The sequence below is a fragment of the Grus americana genome, chromosome 7 (assembly GCF_028858705.1).
Source record: "Grus americana isolate bGruAme1 chromosome 7, bGruAme1.mat, whole genome shotgun sequence".
Lineage (NCBI taxonomy): Eukaryota > Metazoa > Chordata > Aves > Gruiformes > Gruidae > Grus > Grus americana.
The window spans coordinates 8,655,859-8,668,012 of NC_072858.1; positions in this window are offsets into that span (position 1 = coordinate 8,655,859).

The following is a 12,154-nucleotide window of genomic DNA, read 5'->3' on the forward strand; positions in this document are numbered from 1 at the left end:
TTTCCATTAAATGGGTTGAGTTATGGAGAAACATTTTAAATGACACCCTGGTAAGCAGATGAAGTTGACATCTTCAAAGCAGGCATATGGTGGACATGTTAGAGGGGGGCAAATTGGCCAGCTTCCCGTTGGAGTTTTCTTAAAGATGCAGCTCCAGTGTGCCACTAAACCAGTAGAGCGTCTCAGCTGTCTAGGACATGGATTTTGAAAGGTGGTCCTGACCATTTTCCAAGCAAGCTCCTACAGCTCTCCAAGCCACTCTGCCCAAGCAATTGGCCAGCCCCAACACTTGCACAGCGCCTTGTGTTGGCAACAAAAACCTGTCTGGGTTGTTGTCTGTTTCATGCTGTAGTCTGTTCTACATTCGGAGACAAGAGTATGATTTCCTGAAACAATTTTTTGGTAACAATAAACTCAATTGTTTTGGTGATACGCGTGTCTCTGTTGGCCCCGAATACAAATTACACCCCCTAACTCTGCATTGCCAATTTTTTTTTTATCTATATTAATTATAGAAAACTGCAGAGCAACAGCCAGGAACAAGCCAAAATAGGGACTGGGGAATGTTGCTCCAAAGTAATTGTGCAGAAGGTTTTTCGTTTGGTAGGGGTTTGGGGGTTTTTTTGTTTGTTTGTTTTTGTTTTTTCTAAAGAGGATGCTAGAAAATATGTTGCTTTGAGGTAGAAAGCATAATTCACAAAGTCTTTAATAAACAACACATTTATGTTTTGTAAATTACAAAATAAAGCCTGGTAGTCAATTGCTTTGGAAGGACTTGGCATTCAAGCCTCTGAATTGCTACTGTATATATTTTTTAAAAAAAGAACATTCCACCAACATTCTGAGTGAGGTTAGCTAAACAGATGGTATTTATCTCTGGGTTTGCAAGAGTGCCACATCTCTCTTCAAAAGCGACATTAACGCAAAAATCTTAAAGAGAGGCAGTTGTGAAAGTGTCTCACAAAGTACACACACAGAGATATACAAGCATAAAAACAAAATTTAAAAAAAATAAATCTATATTCCCCAATCCACTGCTGGTTTCATTCTGGATGGGAGAGGCCTCAAAGGCGGTATTAACCTGGCTGAGCACTGGTATTTACCTGTTTGTCAGAGGTCAGAATCTGGTGGTTATAAATACAGTTTAGCTTTTATTTGTCTCCAAAACAGTATTTGTCAATACTGCAGTGCTGAGTTTTGAGCAGATCAATGGCTGTACATAACTTGCTGCCTGAGGGCTTTACTATTAATACAAATGTAGGTAGGCTAAATATTGAGTGACATTATTAGAAAGGCATTGTCCTTCCCTCTGTGACTTTGATGGCAAATGAACTTACAGCTCACTAACACGTAGCCAGGAGTCTGCTCGTACTTGCAAGAAACAGTATCTCCCTTTCTGCCAGTCATGGGAGTTGTTGAATAATCTAAGGAAGATGATTATTCAAACCGAGTTTTGAAGTGCCAGCAACCTGCATTAACATACAGAAAGAAGTGTGCCTTCTTGGGTGAAAGGCTGAGTCATCTCCGTTCAACCTCTTCAGCGGGATGGGATTAGACCAGTTTGTGACAGGCTCCAGAACTTTCATCCTTCTTAAACGCCATACACAGGGCTGTGGCATAATTAAGAACTAGCGTGTCCTGGTGACTCTGGTTTAAATTAATGTCTCGTTTAAATAAAAAAAAAAAAAAAGCAGCAGCACATGTAAAGAAAATATTTATTGCTGAAGCAGGAGACTTTTCCACTTACAGCCTGGTACCTGTGTTACCTCAGACACCGCGGCCCTTGCGCATCGGCACCTACACAGATGTTGTACTGCCACATGAATCTGACCTGAGGTTGGTCACAGGATCTCTTAGTGCAGTCCAATGCCTGCTGTGCCTCAAATGCCACCACTTGCTACAGCCCCCGTGGGCATCAGGAGCAGCCAGATGCTAAGCTAAGGAAGATGCTTTCCAGGCACGCAGCTGGCTGTAGAAACAGTCGTCCTGTCAGGTCTGGTGGTGCCCAAGTATCTGATATGTGATTAAGCAACTGACTGGTGAGCTGTGCTGTGTTATTCCCATGAATAATATTTAACCTGAGCTCATAAAAGAAATCCTGCTGACCAAACAAGAGAGAAATAGCTGCACAAAATGCCCATTGGTTGCTATCAGTTTAAGTAGCGCTGTGAGATTTCCTCTTGAAGTAAACACATATATGCATGTTTAGATAACTTTTTTAAAGCAATTTTTATAATAAATGAAACAATTGTGTGCTTACTGCAGTGAGATTTTTTTAAAAATGCCACTCAGTACAGAAAAGGAAGATTTTTTTTTTCTTGCTGAAGAACACAAAATTTGTGTAGTTGAGGGCTTTCTCTTATGATTACAGACTATCTACACTTGACAATAACTTAACTTTCAACACCCAGTGACATTAATTTCACTTGACTTCCTGTCTTAAGGTCAAAAGCATTAATCAGCACTTCTATCATTAGCTTAGTTTCCTTTTCTATTAAGCGATTATGATCACTTACTATTAATGAGTCGTGAAGTTTTAATAAATTTTTGCTAGTGTGAAATTGCTAAACAGTAATTATGGCATATACTCTATGGATGGTTTGTTCCACAATGTACATTTTGCTTAATGTTGGTTAGAAACATCTACAAAAAACAACAGAAAATAATTAACTAGTTATGGCTGAGGATGTGGAATGGCCTTTTTCACCACATTTATGGACAATAAAAAGACAAAGCAGGTCATTTTTTTTGTCATTGCTGGAATTATTGTATTTCTGGACCTTGTGACTTTTGCAGTTCTTTATATGAAATGGCACTACCAAGGCTGCTTACTAAACAGGAGATGAAAGAAAATATCACATCTTTTAAGAGCTATTGTTTTAACTTGTGTTATATTTCTACTGTCCTGGCATTGAAACAACAAGGTTAAAAAACAAAAGCCAGACCCTTTCCGTTAATACAGAAGAGAAACAACACAGCAAATCCCATTGCCAAAAAGTAATGTCTGAATACTGGCTTGGCTTTCCTCTAGCTTGCTATTACTCACAGACACATCCGAACAACCAAAGCCAGCTGCTCATTTGGAGCTTGGCTGAGGTTTTTATTGGTTAACTGACTTTTTTAAACACTCGTCAACCAGGAGCTGGACTAACAGTGGCTGACGAACTGGAAGGTAACTCTGAACACTGAACGTATCAAGAGGGTATATTAAGGAAAACAAAGGAGGTTGCAGCAGCTATAACAGTTTCTCAGCTAACTGCCCCCTGTTCCCAATTTTCTGGTTTACCAACATCAGTGAAATTTGCTGAGAAGACTATACCTGCTAGAGCCACTGCAGATGTACTCCCTTTTGTACCGAAGCCAAATCTTCTAGACCACCCGAATGAAGGAATGGAGTCAACTGAGGTACGCTGGCTTCATCGAGCGCTATTTCTGTGGCATTGACCCCATCTCACAGCAGTGAGGTCCTTAAAAATGTGAGATTAAATCCTTTTCAGTGTTTGTTGCTATACTGATAGTACTGTGCATGGAATGGAAGTTGTGTTATCTGTTTTGAAAGCCCTGGCTGGGAAGCCATCTGGGTCGGTATTGTCCCTTTTCAGCAAATTTCATCAAACTGGTGCTGAAAAACTGAGTATGGCTTCGAGAAGAGCCAAAAGGACGATTCTAAGACTCTGTGAAAAGCATGGCTAATAGTAAATGTCTAACAGTGCTATCTCATCACAAAACCACTATGTATTGTCTTGAACACTGACTGTAGGTACCTAACAAGGAACATAAATTAGAAAATAAATAGAAAGTTTTCCAGCCCATAAACAAGGCTTTAACAAGGCTGGCTGGATGGATGTTAAATCTAGACCAGTTCAGAATAGAAAAGTGTCACATTTTTAGCAGAGAAGGTAAGTAAACATAGGAACAAGTAAACAAGATTTGTACTGTGTTCTCCACCATTGAACAAAATCTTTAAAACCAGACATGGTGTTTTTCCCAGAGAAAAGCTGTGTTCAAAGAATGATTTAGGAACGTCCTACACCTTGCACAGTGCCAGAGGACAGCCTCTTAGTCTATAATGGATAAACTCATTTCTCTAATATTCAGTTCTGTAGTGTTTGGGGTTGCCACTTTGAGATGTCAGAACAGAGTCTTTGCACTGACTTTGAAGATTCTCTGTATTCTGAAGTGCAAGAACAAGACACAATTCTTCTGGTTATTTCAACCATGGAGCAATCACAGCAGATCCTGACTGAGAGCATACGTGTATGTGTGGGAAGACTGGCATTGTGTAGGTCTGCAAAATGTCTCATATTGGTTGACTCCTGTACCGGAGAAGGATAACACCGGCAGGGCGCAGTCAGAGATATTGCTCCAATAACTATTCTGTCGTACCACTGTAGAACCAAGTGGCATGATTCACAGCTGTATTTCAATTCAAATCTAGTGTTAGTCTATCAGACATTGAACAGGTCCTCGCTTTCCAGTGTAAAAATGGTGAATGCCCTGGATCGGTAGAAAAGAATGTCTTGCATAGCCTAGAATTAAATAGAAGTAAAAATAAACTAATTAGCTTCCTGTGTCTTCAGCAAAAGCTATGGCATTGTAAATATCAGTTCTGTCCAAAGCACACAGTGGCACCATACTGCTGGGACAAGGTCATAACTTTATTGGTAGCTGAGTGACCATCTGTCCTTGCAGATGTTAGAGTATCATCTCCTTGGAGAGTTATAAAGCAATATTGGTCCATACCGGAGGAGCTGCTTCACTCACCAGCAGTTACTGGGATCCCTGCCTGTGTGACTTGTACTAATCTGAGGAAGATTATTAAAACATTAATTCATATCTCTTCATCTTCCTGGCCTGATTCTCACAATGTTCATTACTAGGTAATGTGCAGTTATATCATCTAAGTTTTATAACTCTCTGAGGATACTTTGGGTCAAAAATGAGCTTCGGATTCCAGGGCACAAGAGAAATATAATTTTTATCTGAAGAAACAACAAAGCGCAGGAAGAGTTATGACCAGCAAAAGTCATCATAGCCAAGTATCTATTGAAAGCAATTTTACTTTAATTGCACCTGAAACTGACAATTCCTGAATATGTAGAAAGGCCAGTGATTGCTTTGTGGGGATTTGCAAGGAGCCGCTGAACGGTGCCTTAGCTATACGTGCACTGTATAAGATTACTAGGAAAGCCCAGCCATGCATATGAGGCTATCCAGTTAACTTAAAACACATGGTAATTCCTATAATCAAATTTGTTGTAGAAAGATTAAGCAATCTCAAGAATGAGCAGGTGATTGGATCATTAGCACCTTTCCCTCATTCATTAAGGGTGCCAGGACTCCTTAATAAGTGTGACTGGTGCTGTTACAATACAGTAGGTTCCTTGCTTGATAGTTGAGGTGCATGATGCAACGCTTGTATTTGTGTAGCCACGCTCTGAAAATGGCCCTTGGATAAGTGGGCAGCCAAAGTAGCTGCAGCAACGTGTGGGGCTTGAGTCAACTCCACGATGCCGTTTTCAGCATTGCCAGGAGTTAAGCTGTAAGCTTCTCCACAAACCACCCTCAGTACCCAGGGACTGCTAAAAATGCAGGCTCGATCCAGTTTTCAGGGCTGGCAGTGGCTGAACAGGGCTTGGAAAGTTAAAGCATTAAGGCTGGGGGGAGACTGGGCACACACATCTTTTAAAGAAGGAGCGCAAACGCCTCTCAGAGGCACCGAGCAGAACACAGGACTGCTTTTTATCCATATGCAAAAGGAGATGATAAACACGACAGGCCTTTAATGGAAAGTAGTCACCGGCCATATGGTGATGTCTGGCTAGGGGGTGAGATTGTTCGACCAAGCAAGTGATGCTGAGGCAGAGTCAGAGCGTGTTTCAAAGCTCATTCCTCACATTTGACAAGGGTTTGTGTTGCCAACTTCATTGTTTCCCCTCTGTACGCTGGTTCTGTCTACTCTTTGCATGGCTTTCTACTCAATTACTGGATGGCAGAGTATCTCTAGGTTTAAAATAACAGTATATATGCTGTAAATTCACATTTTAAAACAGATTTCAAGTTAATAATATTCCCTACACTAACTCAGAGAAAAAGCTCTATATTTTAATCCCCTTCAGTTTTGAAACACTTTCAGTCCATTAGAGCCACATAAATACAAGGCACTAAACAATAACAGGCTACAAATCAATACATTTGCACAGCCAGACCTAAATAAATATGATCCAATCGCTGACTCAAAAACCCTGAGAATAGTCCAAAGTTTCAAGAGTAAAATGCCAGCAATGAAATAACATTCAACTGCGTGCAAGAAACCCCGACCCTCTTGGTCAGGTGGCACGCTCGGTACAAGGTATTGGGAAGGTATTTATCAACAAGGAAGGCCAATCTTCTGATAAAGTAATGGAACAGTTAAAATTTACCCTGGCGTGAAGTGGGCACGGTTCAGCATTATTGTGGACAGTATGCTGATAAAGTGGGTTGTTAAGTGGAATGAGACACGTTCAGTTCAAGTGTTCGGCAGTGATTTCTTGTGAAGCAAGCATTAGGCCTAGCAGGAACTTTATAAATAATACACAATAAAATCATAGTCTTCAGCTTGGAAATTGGTACTAAGCGTGCAGACATAAACATACTCACTGTAATCACACATGATTGGTATCGCTGCAAGGGAACCTCAGAAAGCCTGTAGGAAGAGACAAATCAGGAAGAATGACAACATCTATTCATTTTGCCTTGTACGTCTTACATGTTTCTGCTCTGCAGCGGGTTTTAATGAACAGCAGAGGATGCCTCAAAAGATCGTACTTCAAACACCTGGGAAAGAAAACCAAGAAAAGAAGAGAATGTTTTGTTCAGTTTCAAATTAGAAGCGATAAAGTCCATTGGATTCAAGCCCCAAGTAGCAATTTAAAGTTCAACATTTTATGCCATGATATTCCTCTCTTGCTTAGAGTTATGGCTTCCTGATCCAAATTAACGTTTTATTGCCTCAACCGTTAGTAACGGGCACAAGCATAGGAAGGGATACGCACATGAGTAAAGGGCAAAAGGCAAAACAGGCATGAGAAGAATATCTCGGCTGTACCTTTGGGCAAGCAGGTACAGTCTGCTCCTACATAAGCAGTTCAAACTCATGTTTGTCCCTTCTTCTGTGCAATAAAAACACTCTGATAAAGAATAGATGTGGCCATATTTCACACTAGGCAAAGTCTGTAAGCACATATCATCATAATCGGTGGATTTGGATTAAATAATTTGTGTATGAAACAATGATTTTTCTTTTCTTCTCTCATTTGACCCTCTGTTTCTATGAGAAAGGGAGGACTGAAAGGTCTGGGAATTTTTCCATCGCTTTTGGGACTCAGAGCCCAAGGACAGTGATCTGAGGCATCTCTCCCTAGTGCAGTCCCCCTAGTTGAGTCTTTTTACTGTGGAAGAATAAAATAAAATAAAATAAAATAAAATAAAATAAAATAAAATAAAATAAAATAAAATAATAAAATAAAATAAAATAAAATAAAATAAAATAAAATAAATAAAATAATAAAACAAAACAAATGGGTTCCCCAGGGTGAAAATGTTGGACTGCTCTATGCATATTTATGCATGTACCTCTACATTTGATGGATTCTTGCCCCACTGTTTCCTCCACAAAACGTAAAGGTTTCCTCTGGGATATCCCCTCAAAATGATCTTAGTGAGTCAATTGTTTTCAGCAAAATAAAGAAAAGCCCCCTAGCTTTTTAATCTAGAGGGTACTCTTTTACAGTATTCATAAGATCTCATGCATGCTAAAGCACACCACCACCTTTATGTGCTTATTCAGCCGTCTTGAGAAGCAGGCAAATGCTGTTAAATCCATTTTATGGATGAGGACATAAAGATTTGAACAGTCTAAATAGGGATTAAATTGAAGTTTGGAGCCAGCCTCCCAGAAGGTGATGTACAGTATTTGCTCTCCACGCTGCCTAGTCCCAAAGATGACTTAATTCAGTCAGCACCTTCATGCTGGACTCCGGAGCTCATTAAGCACTTTTGCATGGTGGGAGGCTCCCTGGGTGGAGCAGAAAGGTGCCTGTCTCCCAGCTAAAGTGCTGTCACACCTCAGGGATGCGTGGAAAAACACCTCAACGGAAAACACTGCCGGAGCAGGGTGCTGTGCTGGTGCTGCTAATTCTGTTTCTTAAAAACTTCTGCAAAACGGGGGAAACCCAGAGACTAGGCCCTGCTTGGCCCGAATAGATTCTCTGAGTGGCTACATCCTACAGAAGATGCAGTTAAAGCATATTCTAAAATGATAGTCCAGACAAAGAGCATAACTATCATTGGTGCGTACTGTAACCACTTTCGGAAAATTACCTGGTAGCATACAACTCGTGTTACATGACAGCATTTTGAAAAGGACAAGATAAAAGGTTAGTGCATGAAAATCCATTACTAGCAGCCCTTTTTCTGACTTCTCAGAGAAGTTTGCAGGCATTCTGGAGGCTGACCCAGTAACTGTTAGTGAATAGGTACTACTCTTTCTTCTAAGCTTTATACAGTACAGATTCTCCTGGGCTACTCATATCTCTAAATACAGTAGCTGATATCTGACCCTCTCTATCTTAATAATAATTTGAAAATCTTCACAAGCCTACATGTCTTTTGTCAAGACCGTGATTGATGCCATCACAGCTTTAGAAGTTCCACCATGTTTATCGATGCAGTTGAGATCAGTGTACAGCAGCACCACTCCAATTATCTTGGAAGGAACTGTACTGGATGGTCTATAACTAACATGTACGGTACCCCAAAATAGTCACAGTGGTTGCAAATACTACATTTTCTTGTACAAATATTCTCTTAATGACCCCAGAGGTTTGCGATGCACTAAGATTTTGGCTCTATGCCTGTGATCTTTCTTTGTGGAGAAATTCCCCTAGTTCTAGTGAACCATTTTGACCACACTGGGACAATCCCCGCCGTGAACAGTGAAGCACTGTCTTTGCTAGTGGACCTTATCTTGATTTCAACAAAGCAGAGGTGTAGCAGCATGCCCAAATCACCTGCATCATTCTGCAGAAAACAACATATTACAGTTCTGGGAAGTTCTCAGTATCGTGGGAGGCTGCCCTTCTATTCATAGGATCTCGAATTCACTGTCCCTCTCCTCTGCAACACAGAAGGTTATTAGAACAATTTCCCTTCTGTTCGTTTAATGAAACCACTCATCAGGAATAGTTAATTAAAAATCCATCCTTTGAACTCTCAATTTGGAAAAAGAAAAGAATTCCAAGTAGTTTAGCTTTCTCAGGAAATGAGGCGAGATGAAAGGAGTACAGGCACGATATGGAAATGCATAAGGATAAAGGACCTGTGGGATAAATGAAGTCATCAGTCCAAAGAGAGGAGAAAAATCAGTGAGCAAACTCCAGAGTGAAGATGATTTTGGCTCAGGTTTGAGACATTTTAAATGCTTCTAATCTTCAGAGGTTAGGCGTTCAAAGCTAGCTGAAAGCCGAATCTTCTCCTAGGCACCTCTTATCATTAGTGACTTCTGAGAATCCAGCCTTGTTCTGCTCTCTTCAGCCTGTACTTTCTCCTGGGCTTTGATTGTGTCATTTTTTTAGGCTGCATGTTCCACCTATAAGAATGCAACTGCGTGTTGTGCACACTGTTTGTCAGAAAGCTCACCGATTTTTCTGCACAAGAAAAGCACGGATATAATAATTTTCAAATAGATTCTGGAAGTGACTCTATTCACAATAGTCAAATCAAGCCTAGAAGCCCAGGATTAATGATATGATAACTGACAAAAGCTAATGGAAGTAAGTAGACAAATAGGCATAAAACTCTATAAAATTTGTAAGAGATTAAATGCTTTCTTAAACTTTGCAACTAAGAAAGAGAAAAATAATGCAAAGAGAAGCAGAAACAGAAGGTTGTTAATGGGCTTATCTCTACAGTTTCTGTTGGGAACATTAAATTTAGCAATATTCTCCTTGTGAAATTACTTCCTTCCCCTGCCAGTAATTTTCATAGCATGTGTCCCCAGGTATGGCTTTTTTCTGATTAAAAAAGTGCTTGCTGACATTGGCCAATCTGTTGATCAATAGGTACATCCTTAGTGGCTCTCAGTCGTTACCCTCTTGTCCTGCATAGAAGCTGAGGTCCCATCATTCAGCCATTCATTCTGATTCAAAGCAGTCCCAAATCTCAACCAATTTGCCTATGGATATGGAACAAACGGATCTAAAAAGATGTGACCTTCATCTATCAAAACAGCTGCCATCTGGAGACCATAAATGTTCCTATCCTACCTAGCATAAGCTTCTGCACAAGCATGCAAATTGAAGTCAGTTTTGGTAACTTGGGCATAATGAGGTTCGACAATGTTTTACTAAGATCACTGTTAAAATTACAGGTCACAAGCCAGAAAGCGAGCTGCTATCCCCATTGACCCTCTAAAAAGGAATAAAAGGAAACATAAAAATTAATGAAAAGTCATATAATGATTCCCATTTGACTCCCCCATTTATGATTTCTCAGGGTGTATGTTCAGTGCTCCCCATTATTTGTCGCAGCGTGTCACATGTGTCCAGATGTCTTATGTTTCCTAGCAGTGCCTCCAACTCCTCGATACTGAGATGAACATTTGAATTAGCAGAGATATTCTCCCAGCAAATGCTACGCCATGAATAGCCTTAGGAATTTGTTACGCACCCACCTTAGGAAAGAACATACACTCATTCACATGCGGCTAACGAGATGACATCTGGCTGCATGCAGTGAAGCCTGGGTCATTGCACTGCGTCCTGGTTCAGCAGCAAGCCCAGCCTCAGAAGTCCCTGCTCCCCAGCTGCTCGTTCCGCACATCGCCTCCTGACCCCCGTGTCTGATATGCCTCACTTGTGCCATCGTGATTGTTTGTGGAGCTGAGCTGTAACCTGGATTCCTGAAATGAACAGCCTGAAAATAGCTGTTAATAATAAACTGTTGTATCAACACAGCTGAGGGGCGATGAACTGCAAGAAGGTAGGTGGGAATTAGCCAGGGGGAAAATGTGTCTTCGACCAGCTTTGCTGCTGAAACCCGTATCTCCCGGATTGCTCCTCTCAGTTACAGCTGGGGTGCTGGTGAAGTAGCATTGATGGGATATTAAGATATTAAAATCCACATAGATATTAAGAAGCTGGTTCATGGGGACATTTAAACCTTTTATTGCTGTTACTGCTGTGAATTTAAATAGCATATCACTTTCTGCTACACTTTCTTATAGTACCTTTGAGGATGACAGGGAATTCAATGCCAGATCAGCCCATGATCTCTGTAGACCAGTGCCTTGTTGTAAACACTGGCCAGGAAGACATTGCTGAAGAAAGTCCCTACAGATCAAAGCTGCAGTTAAAAATGAACCTGGTGCCTGGGAGGTTTCTTACTGGCTTCAGTGATCTGAAGGTGGCTTAAGATTATTACGAACACCCTGTTCTTTACAGAAGGGTTCATACCTAGTTTACTGTTTTAAAAGCATGAATTGTAACTGATACAAAGAATACAAATTAAAAAAAAAAAAAATCAGTAACACTGAGGCCAGATAAACTGTGCTGTTTCTTCTAATTTCAGATTTTGAAGCTCAGGTACGGTCTTACATATTTGCATTCCTGTCATTATGCTTTGAGAGCCATGGCTGTGTATGTGTTTGCATCCACACCTAACGCCAAGGCTTAAAGAGCTGACAGTCCAAATAGACTAGAAAAAGGAGAAGAAATACGGTTATCCTTATTTTACAGATAGAGATCTAAGACAGAGAGAAATGAGGGACCTATCTCAGGTCATACAAAGAGTCAATAGCAGGAATTGAACAAAGATTGTCTGAATCATGCCCAGCGCGCTAATATCTTGACCTTTATACCGAGGCATTTACACTTCTATAGGAAAGAGTTATATAGATGGCTGAGGGAAAGCAATGCACAGACAATTAATTATGTTTTTACCTGCCCTTTTTTTCCTTTTCCCCAGTTACCTCCCGGCCCCACAGCCTGAATCATGAATTCCTGAAGAATCTTCTTCATTCTGGGAATCTATACATAGAAGACAAATAGAAGCTGGAGGAAAAATGCCGAGATGATGGAGTAGGTGGAGGAGGATTTCTATGCTACTAATGTATTTC